The sequence below is a fragment of the Schistocerca americana genome, chromosome 2, assembly GCF_021461395.2.
Source record: "Schistocerca americana isolate TAMUIC-IGC-003095 chromosome 2, iqSchAmer2.1, whole genome shotgun sequence".
NCBI classification, from domain to species: domain Eukaryota; kingdom Metazoa; phylum Arthropoda; class Insecta; order Orthoptera; family Acrididae; genus Schistocerca; species Schistocerca americana.
Window position 1 is genome coordinate 8,168,956 of NC_060120.1, and position 23,086 is coordinate 8,192,041.

The 23,086-nt window shown below is 43.8% G+C and overlaps 1 pseudogene; it reads left to right on the plus strand.

Moving 5' to 3' along the window:
• The first annotated feature begins 8,704 nt into the window (after nt 1-8,704).
• LOC124596792 lies at nt 8,705-8,822 on the plus strand (annotated as a pseudogene).
• Nucleotides 8,823-23,086: the final 14,264 nt, after the last annotated feature.

The following is a 23,086-nucleotide window of genomic DNA, read 5'->3' on the forward strand; positions in this document are numbered from 1 at the left end:
CTAAGCGTTCAACTACGCTGGCAAACATAGGTTCAAATGACTCTAAGCACTATGAGACTTAACATCTGAGATCATCAGTCCCCTTGACTAAGAACTACTTAAACCTATGAACAACACAGACATCCATGCCCGATGCAGGATTCGAACCTGCGACCGCAGCAGCAAAGCGGTTCCGGACTGAAGCGCCTAGAACTGCTCGGCCACAGCGGCCGGCCCACAGAGGCACACACTTACGGTTCTCGTGTGCTTCGCGGTTCAGGTGTTGCATATAACTTACCGTTTACGCATGTTCCCCTGGACGACAGCACAAAGCCCAAACTACATCGGAGTTTTGGTTGATACTCAGTCGGTATACAAAGTTTGGTATCGATCTGACTGTTTGACATTTGGAGGTTTGGGTGTGAGGGTTAATGGCGGACCCCACAACTTACGCGTGATAACACATACCACGACGAACACGTAAATGCGTCCGATAATAACATTACACACATGTATGAAAATACATCGTCCCAAACGAATTCGCAAGAACGCTTGCAATTACAGCTGATATAAGATAAAGGAAAAACATAGAGGTCGAAAGTAGCCATAACTACTGTTTATGGTAGTTGTACAATGTCAACACAGAGTGAAATACACCTCATGGGAATTACATTTATTTCTTAGAAAGCAGGGTTGAAGAAAAGTTTGTCTCAGAAGAAATAGAAATTACATTCGAAACTACACGAAATTCTCTGAGACCGTACAGGGAAAGAGCACTTCAGTTTTTTATTTAAATTTCCACCGTTCGACTGTTAATTGTTCATTTTATTATACACAGTGATGATTTAGGCTTTATAGCCATTCTCATGTGCATGCTGAGATGTTGAAAGGTATTGGACCTCTCTGTGATATGTCATCGGCAAAAAAATGCATTTCTGGTCTTATCTTTTTGCAGACGATGCGTCGTGACGTCAGCGGCCTAATTATCGTGTCTCCATTACTCATGAAACTGTCATGTATACATCCTCTTGATTAGCATAGGCTCCACTATGCAGTAATATTATCCTCCTTTGCGTTTATGTGGTATCAGATTGGTTTGACGTAATCGTTGTCGTGTGGACCCAATTTTGTATGTGATTGATTACAAAGTTCCATAAGCCAACGTTTCTGTTTCTTACATTCCGTACATGATTTTGAAAAAGTATAGCATTCAATTCCATCCGCTTTTCGTGACATTAGATTCTGTACACTTTTAGCAATCACGATCGCGAATTTACAGTTCTGGCGAAAACAGTGACACACTTCACTGTCAGTTTGCAAGTCTCCAGCCAGACACTTAATGTTATAGCGAGCGTGGGGCAGCTCGTCAAACTGCACACGAGATGATAAATTCAAAGTACATTAGTTAGTGCAGTTCGGTTAGCTGCAAACAGTACCATTCTCACAACGACAATCAAAGTCCATTCGCGCAGGTATTTTTCAAGTGGCACTGAGCACTATGGGACTTAACATCTGAGGTCATCAGTCCCCTAGAACTGAGAACTACTTAAACCTAACTAACCTAAGGACATCACACACATCCATGCCCGAGGCAGGATTCGAACCTGCGACCGTAGCGGTGGCGCGGTTCCAGACTGAAGCGCCTAGAACCGCTCGGTCACACCGGCCGGCTGCAGGTATTGTCACTACTGTTTACAGTACTCTACGAAACTCACAACACTCACATAGTCTAACATTTCATCCCCATAACGTCCAAGTTGGAGTTAGCTTAAGCTGTGACTGAAAAATAGGAATGCGGTCATGAATTTTGGTGTGATACTGTCCAGCACGATTATATATCATAGACCGCACGTACGCCATGACACTGCATCCCTTTGACTGTCTCAACTGTCGGACTGCAACTATGCGTATGCTCTTTCATCACAGTTCACAGAACAGCGCCGCATATTACATTTGGTTCCAAACAGGGCATTTCACAAAAGCACCACAAAAGAAATGAAACGAGTATTGAACCTTCTGCATACTCAGTTAAAAGGAGATTCGTGTAACAATGTAAGTAAAGCAGCACATAGTCTCGTTTCAAATTACAGAAGAAAGCAAAAAATGATATTCTAGACCATCAAAGATACGTGTACAGAGTAAAAGAAACACAAGAAAAGAAGGAAGAAAAGGAAAGGAAAACTATCTCTCATAACTAGCAACATTTCAATAGGTGTATGGGGTGGGTAGCTCGGCCAATAAAAGGGTAGGGAGCGACCGTGCCAGGTGAGCACGTAGAATCTGAAAGGAAAAAAGAGAGGCTGTCGTATGGAGGTGGCCAGTCTGTAGTGGTCCGACGTAAGCGGTCTCGCCTTGTAATGCACCTTGTTGTGAGTTAATCGGCGCTGAGCATTTTTACGTATGAAGTACCTCTTATTGTAAGTTTCTGCGGGCACACAGCACTGAGTAGGAAGGGGCCGTTTGAAAGCTATGGTCTGGTGATTCCGCTGCCACTCAGCAAAGGGTAATACTAGGAATGCTTTTGAGAGTCGCTACGCTATTATGTCTCGAAAGCGTGCTATGTGTTACGAACTGACCACGATAAGCACGTATCGCTCCTCCCTGCACCCGAATAGATAACCAGCATTTTGATTACCAATTGGGAATTCGTAAGTCGTTTTTCAAAAATGGTTCAAATGGCTCTGAGCACTATGGGACTCAACTGCTGAGGTCATTAGTCCCCTAGAACTTAGAACTAGTTAAACCTAACTAACCTAAGGACATCACAAACATCCATGCCCGAGGCAGGATTCGAACCTGCGACCGTAGCGGTCTTGCGGTTCCAGACTGCAGCGCCTTTAACCGCACGGCCACTTCGGCCGGCAGTCGTTTTTCATCACCAGACAGATTCATTATAATTCTGTGTCGCTTTCTAACAAAAATTGCCAATTCAGGAATCGAGCAGCGAATCAGATGGCTCCTGAAGGACTTTGATAGTAAATATTCAATAAATCAGAAGTTTATTCGAAAATTACAGTTTTCAGACTAATATTCCCATCTCATCCATTTCTGAGATAGTGAAAGATAAACATTTTGTGATTAATGCCAATCTGGATTTTTAGCTGTTTAAGTGAGGTGCCTGCGAGTTGTTATTCAGGGTGGTCCACTGATGGTGACCGCGCCACATATCTCACGAAATAAGCGTCAAACGAAAAAACTACAAAGAACAAAACTCGTCTAGCTTGAAGGGGGAAACCAGATGGCGCTATGGTTGGCCCGCTAGATGGCGCTGCCATGAGGTCAAACGGATATCAACTGCGTTTTTTTTTATAGGAACCCCTATTTTTTATTACATATTCGTGTAGTACGTAAAGAAATACGAATGTTTTAGTTGGACCACTTTTTTTTCGCTTTGTGATAGATGGCGCTGTAATAGTCACAAACGCGTAAGCATGTGGTATCACGTAACATTCCGCCAGTGTGGACAGTATTTGCTTCGTGATACATTACCCGTGTTAAAATGGACCGTTTACCAATTGCGGAAAAGGTCGATATCGTGTTGATGTATGGCTATTGTGATCAAAATGCCCAACGGGCGCGTGCTATGTATGCTGCTCGGTATCCTGGACGACATCATCCAAGTGTCCGGACCTGTTCGCCGGATAGTTACGTTGTTTAAGGAAACAGGAAGTGTTCAGCATCATGTGAAACGTCAACCACGATCTGCAACAAATGATGATGCCCAAGTAGGTGTTTTAGCTGCTGTCGCGGCTAATCGGCACATCAGTAGCAGACAAATTGCGCGAGAATCGGGAATCTCAAAGATGTTGGTGTTGAGAATGTTACATCAACATCGATTGCACCCGTACCATATTTCTGTGCACTAGGAATTGCTTGGCGACGACTTTGAACGTCGTGTACAGTTCTGCCACTGGGCACAAGAGAAATTACGGGACGATGACAGTTTTTGGACGCGTTCTATTTAGCGACGAAGCGTCATTTACCAACAGCGGTAACGTAAACCGGCATAATATGCACTATTGGGCAACGTAAAATCCACGATGGCTGCAACAATTGGAACATCACCGACCTTGGCGGGTTAATGTATGGTGCGGCATTATGGGAGGATGGATAATTGGCCCCAATTTATCGATGGCAATCTAAATGGTGCAATGTATGCTGATTTCCTACGTACTTTTCTACCGATGTTACTACAAGGTGTTTCACTGCATGAAGGAATGGCGATGCACTTCCAACATGATGGATGTCCGGCACATAGCTCGCGTGCGTTGAAGCGGTATTGAATAGCATATTTCATGACAGGTGGACTGGTCGTCTAAGCACCTCACCATGGCCCGCACGTTCACCGGATCTGACGTCCCCGGATTTCTTTCTGTGGGGAAAGTTGAAGGATATTTCATATTGTGATCCAACTACAACGCCTGACAACATGCGTCAGCGCATTGTAAATGTATGTGCGAACACTACGGAAGGCGAATTACTCGCTGTTGAGAGGAATGTCGTTACACGTATTACCAAATGCACTGAGGTTGACGGACATCATTTTGAGCATTTATTGCATTAATGTGGTATTTACAGGTAATCACGCTGTAACAGCATGCATTCTCAGAAATCATAAGTTCGCAAAGGTACATGTATCACACTGGAACAACCGAAATAAAATGTTCAAACGTGCCTACGTTCTGTATTTTAATTTAAAAAACCTACCTGTTACTAACTGTTCGTCTAAAATTATGAGCCATATGTTTGTGACTATTACAGTGCCATCTATCACAGAGCGAAAAAAGTTGACCAGCTAAAACATTCATATTTATTTACGTACTACACGAATATGTAATAAAAAATGGGGGTTCCTATCCCTTTGACCTATAGCAGCGTCATCTAGCGGGCCAACCATAGCGCCATCTGGTTTCCCCCTTCAAGCGAGACGAGTTTCGTTCTTTGTAGTTTTTTCGTTTGACGCTTATTTCATGAGATATTTGGCCCGGTCACGATCAACGGATCACCCTGTATAATAGGGTCAGTTTTGTAAATATATGCTAATTCATGCTGCAGAACGACGAAACTGTCCCTGCCGAGCTCATATGTTATCGTCTTCGGGATGTGTGGCATTCTCAATTCCTGTTTCAGTAAACGTATCGACGACATAGTTTCTTTATCCCACACATGAAGATAGGAACTGTCCTTTAGTGGCATATAGGGGCTGCTTATTGGTTGACCCACTCCAGAACGTCTTCCAGAGTACTGACAGATTGTACCTCTGGGCAATCAATATACACAGTATCCATAATGAAAGTTCCAGTTTCCAAACGCTGTAGAAAGAGAACAACTGCTCGGAATGACGTCAGATTTGAACAGCATATTAGTAACGCAGCGGGAAACGTCGTGAAAAACAAAAGAAATTAACCAAAATTTGACCAATAGATGGCGTTGTAAGCATCGGAATGTGGACACCAACAGACGTGCGGTACACGGCTGTTACTCAGTCTGTGTCCGAGATGCCCAACGTAACGGACTCTGTGAAGCTTCGAGAGATACTGGTAAAGCTCTTTTATGAGAACGGTGACCGTGCGCCAGTAGCCCTGCAGATGCTCCGGACAGTTAAGGGTATGAAAAACGGTACTGATCGGGTGTCTGCTAAGGGTCTTCAGAAAATTAAAAAAAGGCAGATTCTTTTAAAGTGCAGCATGGCAGACGGAGGAAAGCCGTTGATCTGACGTCTGTGGAAGACGTGGCCACAGCATTGCAAGAGGGATCGAATAGTGCCATGAAAATGTGCAATGCACGAGGAATCGGCCGAACGCTGGAAATAGCTGCGAGCGCGGTGTATAAAATCTTACAAAACATCCTGCGCTGGTATCCGTACAGAATCTCTCATATTTACGCGTAGCTTCCTCCAGACCTGACAAAAACTTTCGGTCTGGAATTTATCGCTTGTACGGAACATTCTGTGGACAGATGAATTCCACTTCCATTTCCAAGAACATGTCAGTAAGCAGAATTGGAGAATTCGAGCAACGGAAAATCAGCTCGCACATCAACTGGTACTATTTCATTCTGCAAAAGTGAGTATACGGTGCATCGTTATAACTTATCGTAGAGCCGTATTTTTCCGAGGAGATGAGTCCTGCGGATCCTGTTGCCTGTACTGTCGCTGGTAAATGCTATGAGAGTTTTTTGGGCCCCAACGCCGTTCCAACCCTCCAACGGGTGAATTTGTGGGTAGGATAATTTTTATGCAAGATGGCGCTCCTCCGTACATTGCACAGCCAGCAAAATTCTAGGATTATCAGCCGTCATTTCCCTACAGACTGGCCGTACAGATCACCTGATCTTAATCCGATTGACTTCTGTCTGTGGGGTTATCTGAAAGATATTGTATCCAGTACTCCAATTACGAAAATGGCTGAACTGAAGCCACGCATTGCGCAACACATGCTGAAGATATTCCCCGATACACAACGATCTCTTTAACATATCATTTCTCAGTTTCAACTAGTGGCAGAAAACGGTGGTCAGCATACTGAACATGTTGTGTGCCAGTCTCACGAAAATTAGAAACTGGTGTCATTTTGCTTTTTATGCAGTTTTTGGCCCCAGGACCATTAAAAAGCGGTGTTATTTTGCTTCTTACGCAGTTTTTGGTATCGGGCAATTAAAAACTGATTTTTACCATCCGATGTGGTAAGACCTTGCCGTGGTAGATAGGCTTACCTAACTAACAGTGGCACAGATGTTGAGTGGCGAACTTGTGGAAAATTTGTGGTAAGGACTATGGGACCGAACAGCAGAGGTCATCGGTCCCTAGGCTTACACAGTAATTAAACTAACTTAAACTAACTTATGCTAAGGACAACACACACACACGCCCATTCCCGAGGGAGTACTCGAACCTATGACGGGGCGAGCTGCGCGAACCGTGACAAGACGCCCAAGACCACACGGCTACCCCGCGCGGCGGCGAACTTGTGCAGTCACGCACAGTGAACAGTACGAATGGTGTAATGTGAACTCTAACCTTAGCCTTCGTACTGCCATTCATCTGTCAGTTGTGGTAGACCCCATTTACGTTAAGGCGCTTACAGTGCCATCTAGTGGTAGAGTTTTCGTTGCTTATGTTTTTTTGGTCCCCGTCGTTTTCCCCCGTGTCAGCAATATGCTGTTCAAATTTGACGTCATTCTGAGCATGGTTCTGTTTTTCGGGCGTTTTGAAACTGGGGCTTTAATTACGGTCACCACATATGTATCGATCTCTGTTTCAAAGTACTTTAGTTTATTCAGTTTGTAAGCGTATTGTCATATCGCTGGCTTAGTTGTGGAGTATCTTTGGGGGCAGCCGCGTCTGTAGTGAGTCGAGCGCGGGACGCGGCACTGTTATGTTGTGTAGTGTGTAGCTCTGCATGTGAGAGGCTTTTTTAGTATTCAGGATGAAGTGTTGCTACCAGTGCTGTTACAGTAAAGTGATGAAATATGGAAGTAATTCAGAGGAAAGTGCGTCAAGATGTAATTAAAAATGAGCAGTGCCGCAGATAACGTGTTTTTGTTTCCTCTCGTTGCGTGTCGCACAGCATCGATCATCCGCGCCGTGTTCGGTCTCCCAGAATGAACCAATGTGAATCAGTAAAAATTAGTTACCATAAAAGAGTGCAGTCAAGTGCCAGCGTCTTGTAACTAGCGTGTGGACGTGCGTTCGATCACCGCGTTTCCGCATTATCAACAATCAGCCGCGCGGCGGCGGTTACGCGCACGCTCGTACAAGTGAGAACTGAGAACTGAAAAATTAACTTTACGGACAGTTATATCATTACAAGTGACAAGGAGGACTATTAACAGATATCTGTATGCGTGACGAGCGTAAGAACTGTCGTTCGATCATTCGGCTTCCGCATCATCAACAATCACCCGCGTCGTGTCGGTTACGCGTACGCTCGCCCGAATGCTATTTTGGACTGTTAATCATCAAGATTGTTAATTGTTATAAACATTTACGATTTAGAGTGTAAACAGTGCAACTTGTGGTTTCCATATCGTCTCAGAATATAGATGTTCGTACCAGACATAGGACAGTGTTGTGTTTTAACGTTGAGTGGCTCCCCTAAACCCGCTTGCATATTTCGATAGATAACTTCAGGCAAGCCAGCTCTGGAGCAGAGCAATACGACCGCCGCGGGATTATTAGGTGCGTGGTGTGGACAGGACGCACGGACAAGACACGAGAAGTCAATTTAAAAGGTCCCCCATCCCCATTCGTACTCCCGGGTGTGTTACAAGTTGCATGTCGATACCCTTACTAGATGAATACACTTGACAACTAAGAGACGCCGTACGTACTGACAATCACCGCAAAAGAGCTGGAGACACACAGTCTCTGTTCAGAATGAAACCTTAGACCTTTCCTATCCTTAAACAATGCCATAAATGCTCCTCACCGCTCGCTTAAAAAATTCAGTCCGTAAACACCTGCTTTCGTGCTGTGTCGAATGGCATAGCTATGTTCCCAGGTGCCAACTGCGGCGTTGTCAGAAGAACGTCATAAGGCAAGGTGTGATGCCGCTTTTTCTAAATCAATTGGATAACCGACCACGCCTCGGCTTCAACAACACGAAATAGTAACAAAATTGGGTAAAAGTTATCCGTGACTCTTCAAATGTGAACTAATGTCTGTTCAAACAAATGATTCTAGTTTATTTGGCAAGGGATTTCGTCTCCTCATTCTTCTTCTGTAGGCAACGGTCTTACCGCAGTGGATTCACCGGTTCCCGTGAGATCACCGAAGTTAAGCGCTGTCGGGCGTGGTCGGCACTTGGATGGGTGACCGTCCAGGCCGCCATGCGCTGTTGGCATTTTTCGGGGTGCACTCAGCCTCGTGATGCCAACTGAGGAGCTACTCGACCGAATAGTAGCGGCTTCGGCCAAGAACACCGTCATAACGACCGGGAGAGTTGTGTGCTGACCCCACGCCCCTCCTATCCGCATCCTCGACTGAGGATGACACGGCGGTCGGATGATCCCGGTAGGCCACTCGTGGCCTGACGACGGAGAGCATTCTTGTTCTGTCTTAGCTTCCAATGTAGACGCACCCTTTGATAGGAGGTGCGGTATTTTTCATGTATGGGTATTTTACGTGAATATATCACTTATACTATGAAATGTTCTTATTTAAAGTGAATTACTGCATCCTAAACTGTATTTATCCGTCTCAGCATTAATCTGAGACGAGACAATATGAACGTCTTGACAAGGTGATCGGCCGCGATTGTAGCAGCCAATATGTAAATTTGTATGATGCCATAGAATGTGCCTTCGTTATCTTTTCATGATTTACGAAGTCCGATTACAACTTGGTACACATTTTTATGTACGCCAGTGTTAGTGGTTCAAACTTTTATTACCGACAGACGGTCTAGTACCATCATATTAATGACTAACGACGAAACCAGCTATGCCTATTTTCAAGTTAAACTTTTATTCGTTTAATTTCATTCGTCAGAACGTTTCGTCCTTCCTTATATTAATTGCTCGTCTCATCATTATCGTCGGTAAACATTTTCAATGTTTTACTCTGACCTGGAGAAGAAATATTAAAAAAGTTGGTATGTTGCGACGGTACCACATGTAAGCACATTCGTTTCCATAACCAACGACAAATGACAGACGTTGGCACAGACAGACACACCCTCAATAGTTTCCTACGCCTCCGCTGGAGCAGGTTCGCTTACGGTAGAGCGCCCAGCCCCAGTCTACATTCATCGCCAGAGTTCTACAGCCAACAGCGCGAGAGTTGTATTAGACAGACTATTCAGTAAAGTTTGTACTCAGTTATACTTAGAGAGAAGAGACTGTTGTCTTGTTCTGTATCATGTGACACGTCCGTGTTCAGTAACAATAACAAATGTGCATCACATTCCCTTGGCTATGGACTGTTTCGAAGTTACGTATTTCATCTTGTTCGAGTTACAATAATGTTTTCTAATGTTTGGTATGCGTTGTAGTATCAACTATGCCTCCGCCAGAAGTAAATCTAAGAAAAAATTAGAGTACCTTTGAGCGTTATTTCGTCCGGCACAACACCAACGGTGTACTGGTGATCAAAAAGTCAGTATAAATTTGAAAACTTAATAAATCACAGAATAATGTAGATAGAGAGGTACAAATTGACACACATGCTTGGAATGACATGGGGTTTTATAGGAACCAAAAAACTACAAAAGTTCCAAAAATGTCCGACAGATGACGCTTCATCTGATCAGAATAGCAATAATTAGCATAACAAAGTAAGACAAAGCAAAGATGATGTTCTTTACAGGAAATGCTCAATATGTCCACCATCATTCCTCAACAATAGCTGTACTCGAGGAATAATGCTGTGAACAGCACTGTAAAGCATGTCCGGAGTTATGGTGAGGCATTGGCGTCGGATGTTGTCTTTCAGCATCCCTAGAGATGTCGGTCGATCACGATACACTTGCGACTTCAGGTAACCCCAAAGCCAATAATCCCACGGACTGAGGTCTGGGGACCTGGGAGGCCAAGCATAACGACAGTGGCTGTTGAGCACACGATCATCACCAAACGACGCGCGCAAGAGATCTTTCACGCGTCTAGCAATATGGGGTGGTTCCAAGCATGTGTGTCAATTTTTACCTCTCTGTCTACATTATTCCGTGGTTTATTAAGTTTTCAAATTCATACTGACTTTTTGATCACCCGGTATGTACTTCGTGAGAGGTACTGAGGCTGCAGTCCTTTCAAAGATATACTTTAGTTCTTTCAAAGGAATCTATAGATATCTCTAATGACAGAAGGAATACTTTCACGACTGGATGGCACTACTGCTGGTAAACGTTTCGGGGTATAAGGTCGTGATCCATGAAACTCTTCTGTTTCTGACATTTTGTCAGGTGAGTATTGCCGGCGGAGGAGCAACTCCTCTCAAGATGTCCACCGCAGTTCTGGGAGTATCGTTAGGAACAAAGAGTTTCGAGCACCAAAACATTACCCTCGGTAGATCTGTATGTTGTGCCGGCCGTTGTGGCCGAGAGGTTCTAGGCGCTTCAGTCCGGAACCGCGCTGCTGCTGCGGTCGCAGGTTCGAATGCTGCCTCGGGCATCGATGTGTGTTATGTCCTTAGGTTAGTTAGGTTTAATTAGTTCTAACTCTAGGGGACTGATGACCTCAGATTTAAGTCGCGTAGTGCTTAGAGCCATTTGAACCAATTTTGTCTCTGTTCTTAAGGTATCGTCGTAACTGCCGCAGCCTTTCTAGCAAAAACATTAAAGCAGCAGCTCTTTATATGTTAAGCTGGTTTATTCATGGCAAATATGGAAACAGTTTCTGTCTTTCTTTGAAAGTGACAACCTACCCACTTCATTCTCATTATTTGCATAGTGGTATGTAGCACGAAAAGTACTTAAGAGGTACCCTAATGTTAAATAAATGTGCTGGTTGTGTGAAGTGTGGTCTGATTTGTGAAAAACACTACAATTCACTGCTAGGAAAGTAATATTGTGCCTTTGCTCTTGAAAGTATATGAAGCCACGAGAAAAGCAACAACAGGAATATGCCTATACCAGTAGCAGAATACATTTCGTCTGCGTATGTGCCTTACGTGAAGACGTTTTTGTTTGGAAAATAAGTCCCCTAAAATAACTAGCTTGTAAATTCTTTTTATAAGGCGGCTGACAGTGAGTTTAAGTCACGTTAATTTGTTTTTCTTGTTCTGAGTGATGGTTTCTTCTGCATAATCACTCTCATTTCCGTGTTTCATGTTAACATGAATTTTCGCCGATGACACGAAGCGAACAAGAATTATTGTATTCGTAATTCCAGCTCTCCATCACTTAACGAAGTCATTACACACTGCACCACAGTAACAGGGCGCAACTCGTAAATTTTTCCAACGTCATGCGTCTCAAACCTTTAAGCGCCGCTAACCTACCATCTGACATTTAATATCAATAAAATGAACCTTGTCGAGAGATCCTCGACGTGCTATTGTTTTGGAGAAGCATTTATTTACAGGAACAAGTTATAAAGTGGTTGTAACGTAATACACACCAAATACGAGTTTGACGAAGTCCAGTATGGCCTCACCCACATGCTTCAGCCGAAGTATAGCTTTGAAATGAGTGCAGCCACTGTACCAAAAAATGGCTCTGAGCACTATGGGACTTAACATCTGAGGTCATCAGTCCCCTAGAACTTAGAACTGCTTAAACCTAACTAACTTAATGGCATCACACACATCCATGCCCGAGGCAGGATTCGAACCTGCGACCGTAGCAGCAGCACGGTTCCGGACTACAGCGCCTAGAAGCGTTCGGCCACAACGGCCGGCGCAGCCACAGTACCCTTCGTAACGTTATGACCACCTTTTTCATAGCGTACTGGTCCACCTGTGGAACGCAATACAGCGGCGCTCCTGCGTGACATGAATTCCACAACTCCGTAGTAGGTTTCCGGAGGTATGTGGTAACATATGTCAATGCCCAGGCCATGCAGTTCCTCCACAATACGGCCTGCTGGTTTGTCGGTGCGGAGTTGACCCCCGATAAAACCCCGGATTCTTTCTTTTGGTTTCATATCGAGCGAATTCGATGGGCAAGGCGCCAGCGTGAGTTACCTGTAATGTACTCAAATCACTGTAGCGCGATTCTGACCTTGTGACATGGACAATTTTCCTACTGGAAGATGCCATCCTCATCGCGTAAGACATTACCCCTTAATGATACGAGAAACTGCAGTAATGTTCGTGTAGTCCTCAGCTGTCATGACACTTTTAGCTATTACCGCAGGTCTCATGGAAGCCCACGTAAGTGTCCTTCCTAGCGTAGTTCTGTTCCTAACGGCCTGCAGCCCTGGCGCAGCACATGTATCCAACAGTCTTCCGCCTGGGTGATGTGTCTGCACATCACCATCGACATGGTGTTAACAAGAAACATGATTTTTCTAAACAAGCGACACTTTTCATGGGTTTGTGGTCCAGCCTCGATGACCCCGAGTGATTGGCTTTACAGTTGAGCCAACATAACGAACTGTAGAAGTAGTCTGCTGCAGAGCCTCCTATTCAACACTGTACTCTAAACTGTGTGCTCCAAGACACTTCCATCTGCACCGGAATTGTAAAATGTCGTAGCTCCCATCCTTCGCTCCCACTGACGATTTACCAATAGATCTCTTTGACTGCATTTCTACACTTGGCCGAACAAACATCACAGGAGATCTTCTACATCTAAATCTACATTTATACTCCGCAAGCCACCCAACGCTGTGCGGCGGAGGGCACTTTACGTGCCACTGTCATTACCTCCCTTTCCTGTTCCAGTCGCGTATGGTTCGCGGGAAGAACGACTGCCGGAAAACCTCCGTGCGCGCTCGAATCTCTAATTTTACATTCGTGATCTCCTCGGCAGGTATAAGTAGGGGGAAGCAATATATTCGATACCTCATCCATAAACGCACCCTCTCGAAACCTGGACAGCGAGCTACACCGCGATGCAGAGCGCCTCTCTTGCAGAGTCTGCCACTTGAGTTTGCTAAACATCTCCGTAAAGCTATCACGCTTACCAAGTAACTCTGTGACGAAACGCGCCGCTCTTTTTTGGATTTTCTCTATCTCCTGTGTCAACTCGACCTGGTACGGATCCCACACTGATGAGCAATACTCCAGTATAGGTCGAACGAGTATTTTGTAAGCCACCTCCTTTGTTGATGGACTCTTCCAATGAACCCCCTGGCACCCGCCTTACCAACAATTAATTTTATATGATCATTCCACTTCAAATCATTCCGTACGCATACTCCCAGATATTTTACAGAAGTAACTGCTACCAGTGTTTGTTCCGCTATCATATAATCATACAGTAAAGGATTCTTCTTTCTATGTATTCGCAATACATTACATTTGTCTATGTTAAGGGTCAGTTGCCACTCCCTGCACCAAGTGCCTATCCGCTGCAGATCCTCCTCCATTTCGCTGCAATTCTCTAATGGTGCAACTTCTCTCTATACTACAGCATCATCGGCGTAAAACCGCATGGAGTTTCCGACACTATCTACTAGGTCATTTGTATATGTTTTGAAAAGCAATGGTCCCATAACACTCCCCTGTGGCATGCAAGAGGTTACTTTAACGCCTGTAGACGTCTCTCCATTCAGAGCAACATGCTGTGTTCTGTTTGCTAAAAACTCTTCAATCCAGCCACACAGCTGGTCTGATATTCCGTAGACTCTTACTTTGTTTATCAGGTGACAGTGCGGAACTGTATCGAACGCCTTCCGGAAGTAAAGGAAAATGGCATCTAGCTGTGACCATGTATCTAATATTTTCTGGGTATCATGAACAAATAAATCTGTTTCCGGAATCCATGTTGATTCCTACAGAGTAGATTCTGGGTTTCCAGAAATGACATGATACGCGAGCAAAAAACATGTTCTAAAATTCTACAACAAATCGATGTCAGAGATATAAGTCTATAGTTTTGCGCATCTGCTCGACGACCCTTCTTGAAGACTGGGACTACCTGTGCTCTTTTCCAATGCCAGATCTGCTGTTCTTGGCGACAAAACCAACAACAAAAATGACTTTCTTCTCACTGCAGCTCTAAACGACAGTCTGATCCACATACAAAATAATTCCCCCATATTCATCAATCACACTGTTGCCACCACAGTTGATCGCGTTATTTAAACGTCGCAGATTGCTAGTAACTCCAGTGAAGTGGAAATAGGTGGTAGTATTTCCAGCGACCACCTTCCCATCATCATAGAAGCAACACATCAAAAATGACAACCACAGTAGGAAAACTTTCATCGACTCCTAAAACTTTAATACAGAAAACTTCAGAACAGAATTTTATGCAGAGAGCCCAGCACGACAGGCATTAATACTAGAGAAGAATCTTGACAACTATAAACAGCTTATCTTCCAAACGATACAATCTACTGTCACTAATAATGCACCACAGAAAGCCATGATAGAATATAAGGAAATGCTTCCCACACGTATTCTTAACCTAATCAAAGAAAAAAAGACAAATTAAACGACAACCTAATGAAAGGGCAAAAACGGAATGGAGCCGTCTTAACAATCAAGTTAGGTCAGATATCCGCCACTTCAGAGCAAAGAGGTGGAAACGGGAGTCACAAGGACTTGACCCTCGTAACCCCAATCTCCTTTGGAATAGAGTCAAGTGAATCATGGGCAAGACCGTCACCGAAGGAACGGCTTTACAAATCAGTGACCACATCTCGGCGGCCGTCGGGCAGAATGCTGAAATATTTCGCGATTTCCTCCAAAAAATACACGATCATCCAGAGGACCCAAATTTGATGACAGCCACTAGGTAACTCTTAGTAGGGAAACTTCATCCACTTATACACAAAAATACCAAACGAGTCGATGATTCACTATTGAAAGAAATAACAAAGTATGAGATAGCCTAAGTGGCAAAGATACAGCTACTGGAAAAGTCGGCGTTAGACGATTTCACCTGAAACTGCTTCTACCACAGGGACTTGCTCGAACACTAAAACCTTTATTTAATACAGCCTTAACTGTACCACCCCAATGGAAACATGCAAATATTAGCATGGTTCCGAAACCTGGAAAACCTAAAAACCATTTTAACTCATACAAACTAATCACATTACTTCCAATAACTGGCAAAACCTTCGAAGCAATAATTAACAACCAACTACAGCAGTTTCGAGAAGACAACAACATTATACCACACGGACAAGCTGGTTTCAGAAACACAGTACAGCTGGTCCATAACTATGACCGACAAGTAAAGTAGCAGAAGCCTGTAACTTAATAGATGCGACAGCTGCCCTGTTTGATAAGGTTTGGCATGCGCCACTTCTTCAGAATGTGCTACAGTACAACTTCCCAACTGAAGTAGAACAATTAATAGCTAAACTCATCGGAAACAGAAAAGTTCGTGTTGGGGATCAAGAATCGTCCAACTTCGCACCCAAAGCGAAAGTACCTCAGGGTACTGTCATCTCCCATCCCAAGACCCATGTGGCTGAATGAAGCCTTTGTTCTGTACGTGGATGGCATATTTATTGGTGTCATGCATCCACCTACAATGCAGTCAGTGAACAAGCCAACAGCTACATCAGCAAACCTGAAACCTGGCGCTGTAAATGGAGAATCCGACCTAACGCAATCGAAATTTAACTTATCCTATTCAGAAATAGAAAGTTTGCTAATCGCTAACAACAAGACCCCCATAAACTGAACATTCGACTCTGAGAACAAGAAATTATTCCACAACCGAACGTCAGATAGCTAGGAATATGTCTAGAAGATCTCTTAAACTGGTAGCAAAACACGACTAAAAAGATTGAACAAGCTGAAAGCCGACTTAATTTAGTACATCTCACGAAATACCGAACACATGGTGTGGAGTAACAAGTTGCCCTTGTTACATAGAAAATATTTCTCCGACCCATTCTCGAATATGGTAACGGCCTTGCCGCAGTGGCAACACCGGTTCTCCTCACGTCACTGAAGTTAAGCGCTGTCCGGCTGCGCTAGCACTTGCATGGGTGACCAGTCTGCGCTGTTGGCAAGCGGGGTACACTCAGCCATTGTGAGGCAAACTGAGAAGCTACTTGACCGAGAAGTTGCGGCTACGGTCTCGTAAACTGACATACGGCCGGAAGAGCGGTGTGCTGACGATATGCCCCTCCATATCCGCATCCGGTGATACCTGTGGGGTGAGGATGACACGACGGCCGGTCGGTACCTTTGGGCCTTCTGAGACCTATTCGGACGGAGAGAGATTCTCGAATATGGCTCTCGAGCGTAGATTATGTGATACAACAAAACGAAGAAAAAAAAAATTCTATCTGCTAACCGGAGGATGCTTCGAATAGCCGGAAATCTATTTTATGACGTCCCGACAACTCCCTTCACGAAACATTTAAAACCGAGCTAGACATAATAAAAACACAAATCACCAGATTAGGGCTCAACAGATTACGTAACAATGACCTTACACAGTAGCTCTTGCAGCACAATCCTACAATGTTTAGTTTTCCGAAATTCAAATATGCATTTTTCCCTACATTATTGTTGAAGCAGTATGGATTCGCTCCAACAGAAAACGAAGAAATGGATGAAACTGTCAACATACCAAGAACACCTACAAGGATTTGGGATAATGCTGCAGCCTGATATAGAAAGAACAAATTATATGGAAAATTATTTCATTCAACTCCTATAGAAGAAGACAATATTCTCCACATCGACTTGATTTTCAGGCTTCTCATCTTCTACAGTATTAGACGGAAATTTGTTACAGCAACAAAATTCCGAGATCACAGTATAAAATTATCAAGACCACTGAGATAATATGATGATATTCGAGTGAATGAGTCCCAGCTGCGGTTTTTTCGAGCGCGAGGTTTTTCCCTTCACCCATAAGTCAGATGCCGGAATTTGGAATGAAGGACACTTAATGAACAACATCTTCCTCTCGACTATTGATCTCTATGGAATTAAAAGTCGTACAAAGTCAAATAAGCACCCAGTTGTCCTAAATATACGGTGTCACAACAGCACACACTACAACTATTGGCTGAAAAGGGCTATGCTCTCCTAGAGTCTGCCATCTCCTTCAGAGGTGGAATGGAAAGCTGTGTAATTGTTCCAGTAAAATTATCACTAATTTGTCGAACTTCTTCTGCTTTCAACTAATGCGTTGATCTTATTGGATTACTTTCCTTGCACACTAATTCACATACATGTATGGGCAATTTTCAATGTTTCCAGAGGCAGAGAATGAGACTGATGGGCCAAAAATTCTGTAGTTTGATGAAATATATTGCAGAAAAAACAAATAAAATAATACTATACGGCATAAAACAGAGAGCACTTCCGCTTATTGTAGGACGTGAGGTCTGCAGTAGTGACGTCATTGACGTAGTAAGTAAACTGTAGGACCCCGTTCGCTGTCAACACTGGAGACAAGAGCAGGAAGGTAAGATGACATTTGCCGCTGCTGTTTTCCTACCGAAACGTCCAGTTGTTAACATACCCTTGATCTGTCCGGTGTACCGTTTCCAAGTCCATCGTAACTCTGCAGATTTGTGTTTTGGCTTTGCATATAAGGTCAGGTCTAAATTTTTTGACTGTTGTTACCATAACTGTGAAGAACTAATCAATTTGTGCTTCAATTTCAGGCTCCACTAGCTTGTCGATAAATTTCGAAAAAGCCTGTCGCTCCTCAAGTCTTTCTTTGACGTGTTCCTGTAGTAAACCGTGAGTCACGCCTGTCGTTTTCTTGCTTTATGTCTACAGACAAGCGTAACAGAGCTGTCAGGTTCTCCTCCAGCCAAGTGAATCGCTGCGACGTGCGGGACAGACTCCTGCAGAAGCACGCAACCGCTTCCCGCAAGTAGAGAGAGCCCAACATCGGCACGGCGTCTTCCGCACCCTTGGGAAACAGTCCGGTGTGTCGGCATCGTGCGATTATGGGGCGCGGTCTCGCACGCGTTTTGATGACTATGATGATGATGTTTCGGATTGTGGGGAGGTCAACTGCGCGCTTATCAGCACCCATACGAATTCCCAACCTGTACTCGGTCCAACCTCGCCACTTTCACGAATGCTGGTTAAACGATGAGGACAACACAAACACCCAGTCATCTCGAGGCAGGTGAAAATCCCTGACCCCACCGGGAATCGAACCCGGGACCCCGTGCTCGGGAAGCGTGAGTCGTAAGCGTTTTGCTCAGCACGTTGCGGGAGATCTCCGCAGTTCGGAAAACGGAGCTATGCGAAGACTGCAGCCAGAGCAGTGGTTCGCTGGTCCCCTTAGTCATTGTTTCGATTAGAAAGAAAGTGTAACTGAAATGTTGAAAAATCTTAACTGGAAGACAATCGAAGACAGATGCCGTAGATATAAGGAGGAACAGCATAGATATATACAGTTACCGTCTTTCAAGTCAGAAACCACAAAAATTGTTCAGCTCCCCATGTATATGTCCGGCAGAGAGTGGGTACACAAAATTAAGTAAATAAAAGGCGTCGCGGAGACATACAAGTGGTGTTTATTCCCTCGCTTAATCTGTAAATGGGAAGGCCAAGAATACGCTGACAGCATGGAAGCGCTACACCAAAAAATAGTTTATGCAAAGTAACGAATTTTTGGAAATACACTTGTCTAGATTACATATTTAAATCATTAACACTGAAAGATCACAGGTTGATGTAAGCGTGTACGAGTATTAAGGGGACCACACGGTGGTTCAGGTCGAAAAAAATCGAACTTCGGTTTTCATCATATTTCGATAGATTAAGGTTTTATTTAAATACTCTGAAACGGATTTGGCCGACAAATTTTGTTTTCGAGCATTTAAAGAGCAAGAACCGGGTTCCCGGATTCGATTCCCGGCGGGGTCAGGGATTTTATCTGCCTCGTGATGACTGGGTGTTTTGTGATGTCCTTAGGTTAATTAGGTTTAAGTAGTTCTAAGTTCTAGGGGACCATAGATGTTAAGTCCCATAGTGCTCAGAGCCATATGAACAATTTTTTTTGTAAACAACACGCTTTCAGACATGCGTTAGTTTTGTTCAAGTGTATACAATGGGCAAGCAATTAGGAGAAATAAAGAAAATCTAGAGGCAATGAAGAGAGATGTTTGGGCCATATTCTTCCACAAGTCCTCTACTGATGATAAGCCATGTCATGGATTGTGTCCATCAGGAGAAAATTCGTGGTGCAAATGCAATAGGGCTCAGGTAGCTGGAGAATCCTATTCTCACCAGCATTCTCATCCTGCTGCTGTTATTACAGCAATTAAACCTATTCTCAGTGACTTGGCTCAACCTGACCTTCTAAGGAAATGTTTGCATGAGCAGACACAGAACCCAAATGAATGTTTCAACTAATTTGGAACCGCGTTCCTAAAACTGTATTTGTAGGTATGCATACAATGAAACTAGGAGTTCATGAAGCTGCTATTACATTCAATTGTGGTAATGTTGGAAAGTGTTGGGTACTGAAAAAGCTGGGAATTAATCCTGGTGAAAATATGATCACTGGGTTGCAACATAGCGATAAAATGAGGATAGTCGATGCAGACAGGTCTGCATCTAATATGGCCAAGAAAGCAAGACAAACATCCAGGAAGGTGAAAAAGAAGCTGGAAGACCTGCTAGAGGCCAAAGACGGGCCATCGTATGCAGCAAGACAGTTTTAATTAACTGTAAGTAACAAATTTCAAAAGTTTTTTCTTTAAAGTCAATTTCCCGCAAACTAGAATTTTCAGTACACAGGCCCCATTATATCAGAAACTATCATAGATAAATGAATGAAATTTCCAGAGACTCTGCATACCATAAAAATCCACCTCTGGTACTACGTTTATTAATATTGTACCATTAGGAAGTTCACAAACAATATTTTTCTGCAGAAAATACTTCATATATTTTGTTAATAACTTTTGAAAAGTATTTCTTAAAAACTATGAAATGGATAAAGTAGATTTTAGTACAGTTGACTCTATTAGCAACAAGTAACATATAGTAAAAATATTAAGGTCCGGCATCAAATAGTTTTTTTCAGAAATGAGTAAAATACTTGCCTAAATTAACATGGGTTAGATAGGCAGGATGCGGTCCCCTTAAGCCACTGCAAATGTGAAGCTCTGGTACATTGATAATCCGTGTAACCGCCAGAATGTTGAATAAAAACATGCAAATGTGCGTGCACCGTGCTGTACAGGCGCCGGATTTCAGTTTGTGGGATGGAGTCTCATGCCAGTTAATGCTTTCTGTTGGTGACGCTGGAGCTGCCGTCCGGTGGTGTCCGTTATGAGCTCGTCTGGAGACAGTATGGTGATGGAGCAGGCCAGAGGAGCATGTCAACACTCTGTAGAGCATGTTACAGCGGCGTATGGGTAAGAGGTATCCTGTTGGAAAACACCCCCTGGAATGCTGTTCATGAATTGCAGCACGACTGGTCGAAGTACCAGACTGAAGTGCAAATTTGCAGTCAGTGTGCATGGAATAATGAATGTGATCCCACTATCACACGAAATTGTACCCCAGACCATTACTCCAGGTGTAGGTCCAGTGTGTCTAGCACGCTGAGTGCTGAGTGCTATTGACAAGGGATTTCAGATCGATTCCGTATTCCTGAATTTCCGGAAGGCTTTTGACACTGTACCACACAAGCGGCTCGTAGTGAAATTGCGTGCTTATGGAATATCGTCTCAGTTATGTGACTAGATTTGCGATTTCCTGTCAGAGAGGTCACAGTTCGTAGTAATTGACGGAAAGTCATCGAGTAGAAAAGAAGTGATTTCAGGCATTACTCAAGGTAGTGTTATACGCCCCTTGCTGTTCCTTATCTATATAAATGATTTGGGAGACAATCTGAGCAGCCGTCTTCGGTTGTTTGCAGATGACGCTGTCGTTTATCTACTAATAAAGTCTTCAGAAGATCAAAACAAACTGCAAAACGATTTAGAAAAAATATCTGAATGGTACGAAAAGTGGCAGTTGACCCAAAATAACGAAAATTGTGAGGTCGTCCACATGAGTGCTAAAAGGAACTTGTTAAACTTCGGTTACACGATAAATCAGTCAAATATAAAAGCCATAAAATAAACTAAATACGTAGGTATTACGATTACCAACAACTTAAATTGGAAAGAACACATAGAAAATGTTGTGGGGAAGACTAACCAAAGGTTGCGTTTTATTGGCAGGATACTTTGAAAATGTAACAGACCTACTAAGGAGACTGCCTGCACTACGCTTGTCCGTACTCTTTTAGAATACTGCTGCGTGGTGTGGGATCCTTACCAGATAGAACTGACAGAGTACATCGAAAAAGTTCAAAGAAATGCGACACGTTTTGTATTATCGCAAAATATGCGAGAGAGTGTCACAGAAATGATACAGGAATTGGGCTGGAAATCATTAAAAGAAAGGCGTTTTTCGTTGCGACGGAATCTTCTCACGAAATTCCAATCACCAACTTTCTCCTCCGAATGCGAAAATATTTTGTTGACACCAACCTACATAGGGAGGAACGATTATCACGATAATGTAAGGGAAATCAGAGCTAGTACGAAAAGATTTGGTTATTCATTCTTCCCGCGCGCTATACAAGATAATAATAGAGAACTGTAAGCTGGTTCGATGAACCCTCTGCCAGGCAATTAAATGTGATTTGCAAAGTATCCATGTAGATGTAGATGTCGACGTAGACTCAGACACGTTGGTTGCAGACCATCAACTGGCGTCCCTGTAACCAAACTCGACCACCGGGGCAGAACCAGCTTTCATCAGAAGACCCAACAGACCTCCATCCTGTCCTCCAGTGAGCTCTCACTTGACGTCACTGAAGTCCCAAATGGTGGTGGCTGGATCAGTTGACTTTACGGTACAGGGTGTCTGGCTTGGAGCTGTCCTTGAAGTAATTGGTTTGCAAACTGCTGCTCAAATTTCTGCTGCAGATGCTGTATGCTGCGACAGGGCCATCCATGCGCCAAACGTATTGGTCTTCCGTCTCGACGCTGCCACGTGGCCTGCCGAAGGCCAATCTTCTCGCTGTGAACATTCTCCTGACCACTACTGGCAGCAATGATGTACAGAGGCTACATTCCAGCTTTCTGCAACATCGCGGAAGGAACATCCAGCTTCTCTTAGTCTTAATAGATGACATCGTTCAAACGTAGTGAGGTGCTGATAATGGAATCTTTGTCAGCGTAAGGGCATACTTGACTATAGTCCGATCCACGAACGACGGTGGTTCCAGGAGCTCGAGACACGGACGGAGATTGCATTGTTGCCGGCTGCAAGCTGCGGCTGCGATAAGCGCATACACGTGCTATGCTCTTGAAGAAAGCGTGTATACTGCAAATTATGTCTCTCTCTTGCTTGTGCAGAATTTGTTGCTCACTACCACCATCAGCAATGACAACGCGCAGCTAATGGAATAAAAATTCTCGAAATAAATCGCTACGGCCACGTTTAATGCTCGCGTTGGCTATGACAATCACAGCGGAACGCAGAGAATACTACTGAACGCTCACTAGATGTCGGAGAAAGCGTGACGTAGATGCGTAAACAACCCTAAACTCA